A 15,571-nucleotide genomic window follows, 5' to 3' on the forward strand; every position below is an offset into this window, starting at 1 on the left:
TCCAGTAGTTTCTCGGGCTATTAATTCGGTCAGAATGTGGCTGACTGGTTTTCTAGTACACGTATAGCTAATGAGTCAACTAGAAAACCAGTACAATATTCATGTTTGGCTTTTGCTTGTTACAATTATGCTTATTATATGTTCTAACCATGTGGTGTTTAAACAGAGCAAGGCAAATTTCAGAAAAACAAGATCATAATATTGTAGGTTATCTTGCTAAAACATGGATCTGCTTACCATAACGCTGTTAAACATATACAGCAGAGTAGTTCATTTGTCTGTCAGCAAGCAAACAGTGGTACCACAGGCCACATTGCAACATACATTTTTTGTCTTGGTCTGAAAAGACGTCTCCCTCTTGTACGCTCTAAAAGCCAGTATCTGACCACAAGAGCAACATGTCAGTTGCTTCCCCCATACAGTGCACTGAAATTTGCTTATATTAAAAGATGAAAGCTTACACAGAACAGGAGAATACAGAGCACGAGTAAGTCGATCGATTTGGGTAAAGTATGTGGCTTTCTTTCATAATCACCCATTACCAGCCCCAATCCACCGGAAGTGCTGTTTACTGTTTACTGTCTGACATTGAAACATTCCTTTTTCAATTTAGAAACTAAACGCTAAACTGTTTAAAAACTTCCATGTCAAAACTCTGCATGTTTCAAAAAAAATTTCATCTACCTCAGAGCCATTAATCACATGACGCGCAGACACTGCCATGGGGAGCTGAATGTTGTGGAGGTTCACTTTTGAATACATACGGTACATGCATTTTGTACAAAATCACAAAAGCGAGCAGCCAAGGCCAGAAATGGCCACAGTTTATCAGAGTAATACTGTCAGATATACTGGCCATCAGTTTAATGGTTCCCTTAAAGACTGAAGTCAGCCCTAGAAATAGATACATAAACAAATGCAAAATTAAAATATCTGGAACAACACACCGTGGAATGCCACATTTTAAAATCCAGTTAGATTCACCCCTTAGTACAGAAGCCTTTCGTTCAAACACTGGGAACTGTCAAGTGAATTAAGTCTAAACAGTCCTGTCTGCTCATGGGTCCCAACATGGCTTGTATCCCTATAACAAGTAGCTACTAGTTGTGAACTAGTAACTATACGTATAATATATATATATAATATACTTTTTTTTTTTTTTCAATTTCTGTTAGATAAACCATAATAACATGCATTGAAATATTTCACATCCTGTACCATGAGTGTATCAATGATGTGATGCAAAAAGTAAAATTTCCTGAATCAGTTAAAATGCCAATTGCAAGCGATAACTTTCAGAATTCTATATAATTTTATTCCACGAGTTGCTTCCTCTCCAAATCTTTGACTTGGTTACCTTCACAAATCAAGGAAGTACAGTTGTGAATAAAACGGCATAAGTGAACTACTTCAATTAATCACAGGAGGAAAAAAATGTTTAAAACCCTTAATGTTTGCTTCTATGGTTACAACAGTAGTGCTATACTTTGAAAGCCAACTTTCAAGAGGTCATGGAACAGCTTGTCTTATTTTAAGCAGAACAACACATTTTCAAAAAATCTAAGAAAATTTTACAAAAAAAAAAAAAAAAAACCATTCATCTTCATTAAGATGTAACCAGTATTCTGATTTAATGTTGCAGCTCAAAGACTGAAAAACAGTACAGCAACCATGCATGTAGGTTGCTGGATGTATGTGGACTACCATGTAGGCTTTCAACAGGGTTTGGTTATTTCCCACACTAATAATTCTCTCTTCATTGGACAAGACTGTAATCAGTTCAGTTGAGGCCCAGCTCTGGATAGCTACACTCCAGGTAGCCATCACTAGCTCTTTAAATGAGTGGGAGGAACAGCTAAATTGCTTAAATTAAGGCAGTAATTAGTTGAATCAAGTAGTTAAGTGTTCATCTGTAGGGAAAAAAAGAAAAGTTGGACTACTGGGAGAAGGACTGGGCACCCCTGACATGAATTCATAAAGAGACTTGTGCTTGGTCCACCTTTTACCTGCCTTGTTTGTGTCATACTCCTCCATTCCTCACTTCATATTAGGAACAGGCAACAGTCCGAGTAACTGTATTGCTCAAATACTTAATGGCAAAGAAATTAAATCACTCCAATGCAGAAAAAAGTTCCTATTCAGCTGAAAAAGTATTACTGTGTTTACAACCATGCTGTAAACTCATGTTAAAATTATACTGGCCTTTAACATTTAACTCAAAATAACAGTATTCATTCTGACTTCATCATTGTTTAAATTTGCCGCACTCACATGTTTGACGCACATAACTAACTTCACAGTCCAAATCATTTCACATCCATCCACCTAGCAAGCATGTTGAACATGTCTGATACCTAAGCAAAGGTCAACAGCAGCACCAAATCCAACACACATGTTGTACCTGTAAAAGCCAAAATCCTATACAGCAAATAACATTCCATACATTAAAAAGCTTTTATATGTCAAAATCAGAAAGGTCTGTAAAATCTCATACATCTACCCTGGTTTGAGGTCATGTTTCAAGGCAACATGCACTTCGAAAGAAATGGACATCAACTGACATTCATCCTCATAAATAAAACTCATTTTATTCAGTCACAAAACTGGCAAAACTGGGTAAATTAGGATAAATTTAACTCAAGTGAAGATGCCGATAACAAATAACATAGTAGGCTAAAATACCTAACTGCACAGCTCAATGATTACATAGAATTATAACACAGTTACACGTTACATTACTAAGTACACTGGTATTGTCATTCACTTAAAACTTTTAAGTCTTTAAAATAGTTTCAGTGGACCCGCTTCCTCTAAAGGGGGAAAATGACAATCTACCCAATCAATCACCAATGGCCCTCTGCCCTCTGGTCTAAGAGAAATCTATCAGAGTTAAGTTTTGGATCAACCTAAAATGACTCATTGCCAGTTAACTTGTCATGAAGTCGCACTACTGTGTGTTACACAATATGCTAATGACTGTGTGGATTTCATCAGCTAATTTTTAAACGTGTTTATTTAATCTCAAGCAATCAAACTATTTAACAGATCAGCTGAGGATGGGAAAATTATCATGAGTGGAGTGCAGTTTATTCAACACTTAAAGGAGCACTTATTAAAAAAAGGCATTTTACATTTAAAGCATTTTAACAGCTTGATAAGCAAAACATTTGATTTGATTTCTCACTTATTTAGCATATTTTAAGAAACTTACAGACTTATATAATGTATCTGTATCTAATACTGGACCTTAGAATCTTACTCATTCTAATCCATAAACTTCGAAGTGTCTTGTTCCGTCTTACCTCTAAACAGATGTGCTATGCCTTGAACCTTTTATCTCTTTTACGTGTGTAAAACTCAACCCCTGGAGGGCACGTGAGGGCTGGTTGTTCCGACCAATTACCTTGGTTGATTTGTTCCAATTAGCTAAAATAACCATATAAATTCACAATTTCTCGCTACACACATTTCCATTGGGAATATGTAAAATCTTCCGCTGTACTGTATGATTTAATTAAAAAAACAATAATAATTAATAACCGAACTGTTAGACTGAGCCAGTTGTGTGGTGGGGACAACAAATACACTACACAACACTGCATCAACTGAAGCCTCTCCGCTAACATACTGTGCTGCAAGAATCATAACTGACCTACGTCAAGATTCATGTTTCCCAGGGTGCACTGTTTTCAGCTCTGCCTTTTCAGCACATTGTGTGTTGTATAGGCATTTACTTGTCTGAACACTGTCTGAGGGTTCTGATATCCTTCATTCCTCTTAACATGAATTTAAATAACCATAACTTAACTTAAATACGATCTAAGTTTATAAAATGGGCAGAATATATCACAGACTTCCTGCACAAAGTGGTCAGGAGTCAATACACAACTTTTATGTTACAAGGCAAAACCGGTCATGTCATTAGTGCATATATTGCAGTTAACAGCTGGAAGTGGTTATGACATTTCCTTTAAAAAAGAAAAATAAAAAGGCTACTAATTTGGAACGTGGTCGCTAGAAGCAGCACAACTTAAGTCTGGTTAGCCTTGTTCATAGATTAGAAATTTTTTACTTAACGAAAATAAATTGTTCGTATTAATCGCTTAGACTAATGAGAGGTTAATCTTTCGTTTTCATCAACTTGCCATGGAAAAGAAGAAAAAAACAGAACACATTTGGCTTGACTACAACAGTTGCTTAACTTCAACTGACCAACAGTTTTTCTTCGAAGTATTTTCTGGTTGGGACGTTGAATATCGCTCTCAGGGCATGCTCACATTCTCGAAATCGTGGATGACTACATATTTACACTATTTAACTTTATTCAGTACCTAAACAGCATTAATTTTCTACCAAAATATTTATTACAACGATCGCTTCTAAAACTACGAAAGCAACAAGCATACAACTGGGCAACAAGCATACAACTGGGCATCAATCAAAGTTCTCGTAACATTCCTGTCTAGCTAGTTTGATTCATCACCGAATACAGACTCGTGTATCCTAAAGTGTGCTTTCATAACGCCAGAGGAAAAAGACACGCAATAATTTTTATACAGCGCCTTTGCTCATATCGCCCCGGCCTTATTTCCTTAAAAATTAGCGAAAGCTAGTTAGCCCGAACACAATCCAGCATGGCTCCCTGACCTAGGCTTCGCATGTAACCTTTTCCTACATTAGCTGACAGCTAAAGACTGGCTTTACACCACCAGCTAGCTGGCTAACAAGCAAGCACTCATTTTCAAGAACCGATATTCCTGGAAGCTAGCGGGTTAGCTAACTTTGCTAAAAGCAGGAAGACTGGAAATAAAAAATAAAGATCAAACGTCAGAAATACAGCTAACAATAAACTCCGGGCTAGGCTAATTCACACGCCGCACATGGATTAAATGTGAGAAAATTCCAGGCCCGATCTAAATCTCCCATCTCGAAATATTAACCAGCCTAACACCAACAACATCATTCAGACCGCAAAGGCCCCGATGTGAGGCCTGCACGGCGTGCTTGAGTTTCAGGCGGACTCTCCTGGACAATGATCCCCACCGAGGAGCGCCTTTGCATGACGACTTACGGCAGGACAGGCAGTTCTTTATCCGTTCCGAAGAGAACAGAGACGCGTAGGTAACCAAATCAGATAGCAAGCCACCAAACTGGAAAAAACGGCAAACCACGCTGTTGGGGTCTTGCTTAGAAACCCAAAATCGTCCTCATCTCGCTCGATCCCATTACCATTATGAAATACCCGCGGTACATTTAAAAGTATAGTCATACTGGTGCTGGCAAGCAAGCTAACGCTAGCTACTTATTCTGGATAAAAGTGGCTAGCTAGCTGGCTGGCTAACTTTATGTGTGGTTTATTCGTATTTATATTGGCTCCTTTTTCACACAGACTATCGACACAGCTATTTGGGTGATAGCCAGGTAGCTAAATTTCGCTAACAAACTAGCTAATTTCTCCGATTTCCCGTCTCGAAATATGCGGTCAGATGACTTAGCTGCCTAGCGAGCACTCTGGGACAGCAGCTATGTGTAGTTAGCTGGCTATCATCTCCGTGTAAAAGTTATGCTATGAAAATGGCTAGCTAGTCTGTGTCATATGATGCTTTCATCTCTCCCTATACCTATGATATCACAAATATTTACACATCACGCATGGTAATCTAGCTGGCTAAGGATCCATTCCCGGACTGTCTGTGTCGCTGGCTGGCTAGCAAGCGCTTGTGTTCAACAACAATCGCCCGCACTTCCCGCATCTGTGTAACGTTGGCTAGCTAACGTTAGCCGACCAGATAGCCGAGGAACACTCACAATTAGCCGACTGGCTAGCCGCATTTACACAACTGATCATGTTGACTTTTAGCGAACATTAAACCCACTATCGTCTCGCCGTGCTTTTGTACCTTGATCCAGTTAGTTGCCAGGCTGCTTTCCCGTCTGGATCCGACTTTTGAGGTCCTTTTTTTCTTGTAGCTAGCAAGCTAGCTAGCTAACAATTTTATTTTCCTTGCTAGCAGCCAGCTAGCTAGCTCCCGTAGAGAGCCTGCTCCAACCCAATCCTGGACGAGATTACGAGCAATCTTCCTTGATTCCTCCCTCCGAATGAATAAAATTGTTTTCTTTTTAAGTTTTCCCTTTCTCTATACGGGGCACCGTATTCTTTACTCAAAGGATTACGGATTGAAGGCAGTTCAGCTGCGGGTCCTAACATTGCCGGCCTCCGCCATGACGCCGTCGACTCGTCGAGCTCTCACACTCCAACGATCTCGAGTGTGGAAACCCCGGGCAGTGACGTCACGACGGCGCTTGCATTCTCCCTCAAAAAACTACACAAACAGCCAGGACGAGGGAAAAAGGAGAAGGAGGTAGAGAAGGGGGGGTGCAGGGTTCCAGAAATGTCACTTGCCCTAAAACCGAGTAAATGAAGATAGCCGGCTGCTTTGCAGAACAACACCGCAGCATCCTCAAACTCTATGAGGAGTCTGCATATTTCCGGAAGAGCCCAGGCAATGTTGTGTAAACAATACTAACTTCTTCAAATACAATTTTCATGTTTGCCCCATGAAAGGCAACATCAGAATCAAAGCAAGTTTTGTTGCCTATCAAGAAGCTGTGATCTATAAAATTAAGATGAGGCCGTAAGATAAGATGAAATAAAAAAAAAAAAAACATTTTTTTTCTTCCAATTTCTGGTTTAAAAAGGGTAACGGATAGGATCGTGGATTATGCACACAAAAGTCAAATGAATACAGTTCCAATGATATTGCAAAAAGCTACATCTGAAGTATTGTTTATAGCCAGATTTTTTTTTAATCCTCAGTTGTGCCGTCTAGCTCTCTGTTCTCACAAACTTCAGAATGTTCACATTCCCCTTACTGTCTCTATCACATACTCTCATAGACACAGATTTAATTCATTGTTAGAAAGCTGAAAATGAATGTAATGTTATATAATGAAAATGTAGGTTTCACAATGATAAACTCATTAGTATTTTTTTGTTTGTTTTAAAGAGAACTGGCAAATTTAAATCATCTGTCTATTTTGATGCGTATCTGTTAAAAATATAAATTCCTTGTGTGGAGTGCATACTTTTTGATTGTGTTGCTTTAAATTTGGGAAAACCTACCCAGAGCAATGGAAAACTAATGTTGTAGTTTGTGTGAAACATATCTGAATATCTAAAAGGTTTCATGAAAGCTCCTCTTGTCATGGGTTGTTTAAAAAAATGATATATCTTTGTTATGGTTTTAATGGTTTATTGCCTTCATTGTGGCAATTCTGTCTGATGGCTGTCCTTTTACCCTGAGCAAATGAACACCTACAGATTTCATTCACGCAAGGCCTCAGCTTATCAACGCTCTTAACCAGGCAAAGGGCTTCGTATAATAAATGAACAAACAAATGAAAGATTATGTGATTAATATGTTCTCTCTGTGGGTCCTCTCATGATTTCCACTGGGCTGTCCTGCTGTTTAGAAATTTATGATGGTCTGAAATTTAGATATTCCCTTCCTGGGTCTTTCTGTGTGAAATTAGACCTATTTTGTAATGAGATTTTCTCAGATTTTCCAGAAGGTTGACTAAGAAAGTTCTACTTTTGAAGTGAAAGTAGGGGCCTTCTTGCGAATAACCATTTTTGATATGGTAAGTGACAGACTGTATTGTATGAGCATATTTCAGTGTGATACTTTTTGCAGTTAAATATTTAAACCAAAGAACAAAATAATACCACAAAATCTGGTCTATTTCAATCAAGATGTTAAGGGGAATATTTTCTCATGAGTGTAGAATACTTTTCTGATTCTTAAAGTAATTGGCAATCCTAAGTGTGCTCATGATAATATGAAGCATTACAACACGCTTTTCCAAAATAGTTGCTATCATTATATGAGAATATGTTATGGATTAATCTTCTAGTGTTCTGTTCACTCTAATCATTCTCACATCCAGGAACTGTACATATTCTAATGGTATCTGGAACCCAAATGTTGACAACCATAGACCCCTTAAAATCAATGGGAAGGTTCAGATGGTAGAAAAATATATATCTCCAAGATTTTATTTATATCTTGAAACCCACAAAATATCCCTCTCTAAAAATGGCTGTTCTTATATAACCTTCTGTGGTACACCAAATGTGAAAAACAAAGGAAATCAAAAGGCAGTGAAGTGTTGATATTAATATCTTTTAACAACATTCATACGCATAGAAACTTTCCACTAACTGAAATGCCACTTGCATAATGGTGAAAACATGGAGTTTAATTTGACAGAAAGATTGTATCTACATCATATGCAGGTCAGCTTTCATGAAGATCTGAACTGGATGTGCTTTAGGGTATTGCATGACCTCCCTCAGGATAATGCTTCTTTGGGTTGTTTCCTTGTCTATTGTGGTTTACTTTGTTGGTACTTCCTGTTGCATGTATTTCCAACTTAAAATATGGTGAAGAAGAAAAATTTACATTCAGTAATTAACAACATTCTGTTTGTTTTGTTCATGACATTATGGAGGAAAATATTCCCTTGTTTGTTTGAACCCATAAGTGTCACGTTTGCTTTTGTCTCATTTTGTCCGAAACCAAGTTGTTTAAATTAATAAAACTTTAAGAAATATTGTTATTGTCAGTGCAATACTGTTTCTTCATTGTAACAAAAACCTGAAATCAGTATTGACTGTGAGTATGATAGTAAATCATTGCACTTTCAGCTTATGTTTGCCTGGATGCAGCTAAAAGTGATTAAATAACCAAATAACATGAGAAAATTTGTGTATGCTCATTGCAATTTGTATTCATTTTCAAAATATTATTTTTTAAAAATCCAACACATTCGTGCTTTGTCACCTCTGTGCAACAAACCAAAGAAAAACTAACAAGTAACAAATTAAGCAGAAGTATCTTGCATTGCATTTTAAGCAAGAAGTATAAGAGACACAGAAGAAGAAATGGAGCTGCTTAAGAATTTGGAACATATTCAACTGAGATGTAACACCTAACACAAGAATGTGGTGCCACTCACAGATGTACTGAGTATTAGACTTAGTGCAATGGCTGTCAAACCCAATTTGAGGCTTCCAGCAAGTATTTACTAAAAATAAAAGAAAGTGGGTGAAAAAACATGAAGATGACCACAACAACGGTGTGGCACATATTCTTAGGCCCTCCATTCACTATTGTCATTCATACAACAGGTCACATGACGTGACCTAGATTTCTCAGACCCCACCCCCCTACTCTTTTGGTTGTCTTGGGTTGGTCTAAATCAGCTTTTGTGTGTTGCCCTCTTGGGGAAATCTTTAGAAAGTCAAGTGTGATTGGTTACATCACATTTAATTCTAATCACTTTCGCTGCCTAGTCACTCTAGAACCTACAGTCACCTCCCGTATTTAAAAATAATCTCAAATAATTATCAGTAGTGTGCTAACTCTTCAAATATTTCCTAAAGGATCAAACAATTCATACGATCATCATTCAAACATGTGTGAAAGGCGTACGTTTACACTTAATTTTTGAAAGCACAGATGCAGAAAATATTTAGCAGGCAGTTATGCCTTTCTGACTGCAGCTCTGTGTATGCATGGTACATCAAACCACAACATTATACTTACGTTTGACTTGTATGTAACTATTACTTTTATTTTAAGACACTTCAATACATCAGCTAGAAACAGAGGTCTGTGATTGAATATGTAACCTCATATTTATACCTCATAAGGTTATGTTTCATCTATTTTCTGAAACAATATGATAACAGTATACTTTGGCCTTATTTAAAAGAGAAGGCCTCTCCCTATATTTTCATAATACCAACAAACATTTCACCTTATATTGCTCATCGGTTAAGGTTACAGCAGGGCTGTGAAAAAAATATTTTACCAGTAAAGGTACCTTCTTAAGCCCCTTCAGATGTGAGTTTTCTGTAATAGGGGAAGGTTCATTTATACCTTTCAAATGATATTTTGAATAATAGACTACGTTTTGTTAATATATCATTATTTGCATGGAAATCACATATATTAAAATCAAAGTGAGAGATAAAACCTAGTAGCAATGCGTTAGCTGATGAAATCGTATCTTTATCTGGTATAGTGGAGTATGAACTTGTAATAATGGTTTTGTTTGCAACCAAGTTTCCAGTGTGAGTTCAAATTCAAGAATGGGCCGATGCTGAAGCATTTACTGAAATTTGACCAAAAAAATCCTATATCAGCCTGGAATACGAAAAAGAGTCGATAAATATCTGATTTTGACAGAATTTCAGCTTGCTTACCAAACACCATCTTCCCGATCTGAAAGTTCATAATAGGTTGAAATGTCCCCTCAGCCATTTGTATGAATTTACATCGAACAAAACTCGACAATGAAATATTACAGTGCCGGAGCACTCTGCTAATGCAATGTCCTTCACCCGATGCGTACAACTCACCCCGTTTCACGTGCCGGTTAGTAAGGGTTTATTCCTAGCGTCACTCAGGATACGTGACGCCCTCTGGTGGCTATAATTACAAGGTTAAACTTTTTACACACATGTCGCCTAGGATTTTCTTTCTTTACGTCACCGTTATGGAGTACCATGATTCTGTAAGTTATCTAGCTCTCCAAGGGCACAAGTGTAGAATTTTGAACATGTCGTTTAAATGAATTCATCCTGATATTTAACTGCTCAGAAGAATTAAACAATGATTTCAATTTCAATATCGTGCATGCATTAAACATTCATGGCTTATTTTTAGAAATTTACATTTGATGTCCCTAATTTAATTTGACCATTGCAGGTGTATTTCTGGATTGTTCCCCAAATTTCATATTCACAGAGTTTAATGTTAATCTCCTCGTCCTTTGTAGTAATGTTTATGAAAAATAGACAATATGAATATCTTAAAGTGCATGTGTGCTTTTTGCTGTACAAAGATGGTGGTCTGTGGCATCAAGGTTAGATGCCAGTCCCTAATCTGGTTGGTAAACAAAGATCAATGGTGAGGACTAATACCACGCAGTTCTTTCAAGTGCAGGTTAATGGTGATGGAGAGAGAAGTGAGCACTGACATTCCATTTATATTTACTCTTTTGCCAGACGCTTTTACATGGAGTGGTGTACAATCAACATCGGGTACATTAGCGCAATTAAAAAGGCCACATACGGCAGTGCTGATGTGGAACACATCAATATTGTACTAGAACAAAAACGACAGTGTGTACCAGTGCTACAGTGACCATGGCGGTATTTTAAAGATACTGACTAAGAGCAACACAATCAAGAAAACCTCGGTAACCTAAGAGTGAAAGTCTCAGTGTGAAGAACAGAGCTACGCTAAGTGCTATGCAGGTGCAGTCTGAAGAGGAGGGTCTCTCGCCTGTGCTAGACATGGCCAGCGACTCTGGGTTTTTCTTAAGAGCAGCATGGTAAGATTGGCATAGTTGTCATGAGTGGAAAGTGTCTTTGTTTTCCTGCCACGTCCAAGCGCTTAGTTCTACTGCACACCTTTTTCTTTCCTCAAAGTCTCAGCCTCCTGTCCGGCGTTCTCGCGTGACTCGGCCAGGTACGACACTGACCCCTCTGGCCCAGGTTGCAGGCCAATGCGTCATCTGCCGACAAAGTCCAGCAGCTCACAGCAGCAGCTTAGGGATGGGTATGTCAGCCAGGCTTCTCTGTCTAGGCCCATGCTTTTGTATTAATGTGGTAACACTGCCCTCTGTTGGAGAATGGATGTCAACTGTTGTTATCTTTTGTTCCATGCCCCCCCCCCCCCCCCCCCCCACCAACAACATTTTATGTAATCGAGGTGACAGTGAGATAGTTTTACCACATTTTCTTCCATGGAACTAAAGGATCTTGTCAAAACACTCAACATAGCAACATTAATAAGGGGAAACAATTTTCTAATACAGAGGTGCAGTGATGTCTAGCTGTGCATCTCATCAAAGGTACATTACTATGATTGTCTCCCAAGGAGAAGCACTTAATTAGCATATTGTCAGTCTGATGTATAAATGCCCATTTCTTTACTGTTAAAATACAACATATGTCTAAGGCGAGATTCTTAGCCAGTTACCATATAGAGTATGAGTCCTTCTTAAATAGCTCGTAAGCAGCCCACAAACATTTTTGCGTTTGGAGGAGGGGAGGAGTATTTTCTGCAATTGTATGAATATTAGAGCCTTCTACTAAGAGGCACTATAAGAGACATTATAAGTATCTGACTTACTTTCTGCTTGAAATTACTGTGCATGTTCCAGTCACTTTTTTGAAATTGTCAGTACAGGTGGTAATACAGGTTTATAATAAAGACCACACCCATGTTTTACCTGCAGGTGAAACATGTGTTTATGTGTAACATCACTATGTTTTAATCTAGTATGACAGCTGTTTTTGTAAGATGTGGCATTCTATGATGTGACATATTTCTCTGTCATATAATGTGTAATACTGCTAAATACCATTTGTTGTAGATGGAGCAAGCTGTAAGGTCTATGGGTTACACTAAAGTTCTTGTGAAATATTGCCAATGCTCCACATCACACAAAGAATACACTTATCACTCAAGGGAGAACAACATGAGGATGTTGTTGTCACACATTGCAAAGTGTTAAATAATCAGATTGTATGATTTAAATGATCTTTTACAGGTTACGAGTGAAGAAATAACAAAGGCCCTAGAGAGGGAGAAATGATTTGGGTGAGTCTGTGCATGAATGATTTTCGATTATACCTAGTCACATCACTGAAGTGTCTTAATGGAGATTAATCATACATTAAAGCACAAGAACCTTATGTTATTTAGCCCACTGAATGCTGATTGAATTGAATGGGTATGTATTATATCTTATTTAATGTTTGCAAGCAGTATTGCCAATGTTTTCAAATTTTTGCATTTATGTAGTTAGTCTATAGTGAGAAAGTATACTTCACTGGCAAAAATATATTTGAATTCATGATACAGTATAATATAATTCATGATACAATATAATATGTACACATAACGCAACCTGATTTATACAAATCACATTCTAAAGACACTAGTCTATATATAAGGACGAGCTCAGAAATATGTCAGTACCTGTACCAGTACATGACACTGCCATGCTTTTAGACAGCAGTCCTGAAGATGAAGAAGATGCTGCAAGGGATAGTGTAGTTTCCTCCATTTCTCCAATGGGACTACAGCACTCTCAGGCTGGCCAGTAACACTGTTGATATGATAATCTGACAGCCACAAAGTCTGGAACATGTGCTTCCATGCAGTAGTTCAAGACAGGCTCACTGTGAGCTTTGCAGCTCCCAGCTGTTTGTACATATTTAAATACTAAACTGAAAGCATTCATTTGAAATGGAGGCAAAGTTTAAGATCTTATTGAAAAAAAGCATATGTTGGAATCGGCAAGTGTATTGTGAATATTAATTCAGTACATGTTTTACCTGAAGATTGTTTTCTTTGGTGGGGGCAACTAGGCTTCCATATTAAATGCACCCGAACAACTTTTGGAGTGCCAATCAAAGCTGTGCCTTTTAAAAGTGAAGATTCATCCAATAAAACAATAACACTTACCCTCAGTAATCTGTTATGTAATCTGTTACTTCTTTGTGAAAGCTGTTACCTGGACCACTTCACTGATCTGGATGAAAACTATAGCATTGCAATCCTTTCTCTTGCTGCTGTCACTAGGGGGCAGCAATCGGCTGAACTTGTGACTTCCTCAAACATTCAAAAAATGACTGGCCCAAATATCCAATGTGACATGTAAGCGCCAGTCATTGCTGAGTTTTATTGTATAGGAAGTGAAGAAGTCTCCAAGAAGTCCTCATCACTGACGCTTCACTCAGCTTCACAGTTACTCCAAGAAGATGAATGAATTCCTCTTATTCCAACTCCCAAGACCGATTAGTTTAGGCAGAGACAAGTTCCGTGCAAAGAGAAAAGGAACTTTTACCATCATGCCTGTTAACATTTCAGCAGGGAATTGTCAAAAGTCAGGAAAATGCAGTTAACTGCCAGCTGTACTAATATAATAATCAGATGTGGGAAGCTGCAAAGGAGAGAAGCCTAAAAGAGAAGACTCTGTTGAGCCCTGTGTTAAGGCATCAATTTACAGATTTGGAGATAGTGGAAGCCAAGACAGACATACATATTTATTTATGCCCCTGATTAAACGGGGACACAAAGATATAAAATTTATGTGTCAGATCATATTTGTTGTTATATTAAAAAATAAGATTATATATTAAAGGATACCTCAAGCGGTCAACACTTGCCTTTTTCCTAGATTACTGGTACTTTAACTCAAACCAATGAGAAATATCCTGTACTCTAAAATTCATGTTTAAATGTATTTACAGCTAAGGATACAAAATAAGGTGACCTCGCAATCAAAGCATGGACATCACCATATTTTTACCAGTAAACAAAACAAAATCTATGATATTAAAACAATAACTTGGATTTACCCATATCTGCTGGCATACCAGGTGGACGTTATCTGTATGAGCCTCTCAAGAGAAGATTGGTCTGTGCAATGCTTTTGCAAGAGTGGGAGTCGTACTGCTCACCGATGATGAATTTTATTCTGCAAAATACTTTCATAGTATATTCTAGCTGTTACCTTATTTACCTATCCAAAACACATGTATTAGGCAAATGTATAAGTAAAGTGAGTGGCAATATACATGTGCAAGTATAGTCAACAAGCCGTTGCAAAGGAAGTCAAGTTACTTTTCTATTGTATAACTGTCACACAGCCCACCTTCACCGCACTTTGTGTCTGCCTAGATCTTTTGGAAGGCTTCAAATGTAACATTGGCATCCACTGTAAGGACTATTTCCTGCCAAGACTGGTCTTTACTACAGAGTTCATTTGCAAATCCACTTTCTCGGGAGAGGGTTACTGTAGCAATCGAAGCCTTCCAATTTGCTCATGTTTCACACTCCCCCCCCCCACTAATATCCATGTACTAAGTGCAAATGGAGACTCAATCAATGGCCGTGCTTATACGTGAAAGTGAATCCTCTCCAGCACCCTCCATGCTGCTCCCCAGTCTGTGGGCCTGCTTGGACCGGTTGTGCCACGGTGTTGAATTTGTGCAAAGGGAGCACTGAGGAGCTCACGTGTTTCAACTTGCCCAATTACGCCCGCTCACCCAGGCTAACGTAGAGCAGTGCCGTGCTACTTTGCACAACAAAAATCCATACTGTAGGCTTGCATCTTAATGACGCCTCTTAATTGCGGTGTCTTCACCTCACTCAAAGCTTTCAATTGGTTTCCGCTCTTTAGGCATCAAATGTTCAGGGCTCTTCAGCTGAAGGTTGCATGTTCAACTCCCTAGTGGGAAACGGCCATTGAACCTTCGAACAAGGTGCTTACCCTGAATTCCTTCAGTAAATATCCAACTATATAAATGGATAATGTAAATACATAGGTAACTTTTAAATAATCTTAATTATTGTCAAGATCATATGCAAGATCAAGTTGGAATGCGCAAATGGTTGACAAAGCAGTGGGCTGGCTGTAACTGCATCACAAGCAGGGACTTGATCAGCAGCTCTAATTCAATTTTCCAAAGACAAGTTAGGCAAGT

At 38.3% G+C, this 15,571-nt stretch overlaps 1 protein-coding gene across 1 annotated transcript in view; it reads right to left on the reverse strand.

Annotated features, from left to right (window-relative positions):
* chd1 (chromodomain helicase DNA binding protein 1) overlaps nucleotides 1–6,216 on the reverse strand; it is a 30,353-nt gene extending 24,137 nt beyond the window's left edge. The window contains exon 1 of the mRNA XM_036528771.1: nucleotides 5,901–6,216. The gene's annotated coding sequence lies outside the window, so the exon portion shown is untranslated. The remainder of the gene's footprint in view (nucleotides 1–5,900) is intronic.
* Nucleotides 6,217–15,571: the final 9,355 nt, after the last annotated feature.

Source organism: Megalops cyprinoides, chromosome 5, assembly GCF_013368585.1.
Source record: "Megalops cyprinoides isolate fMegCyp1 chromosome 5, fMegCyp1.pri, whole genome shotgun sequence".
Lineage (NCBI taxonomy): Eukaryota > Metazoa > Chordata > Actinopteri > Elopiformes > Megalopidae > Megalops > Megalops cyprinoides.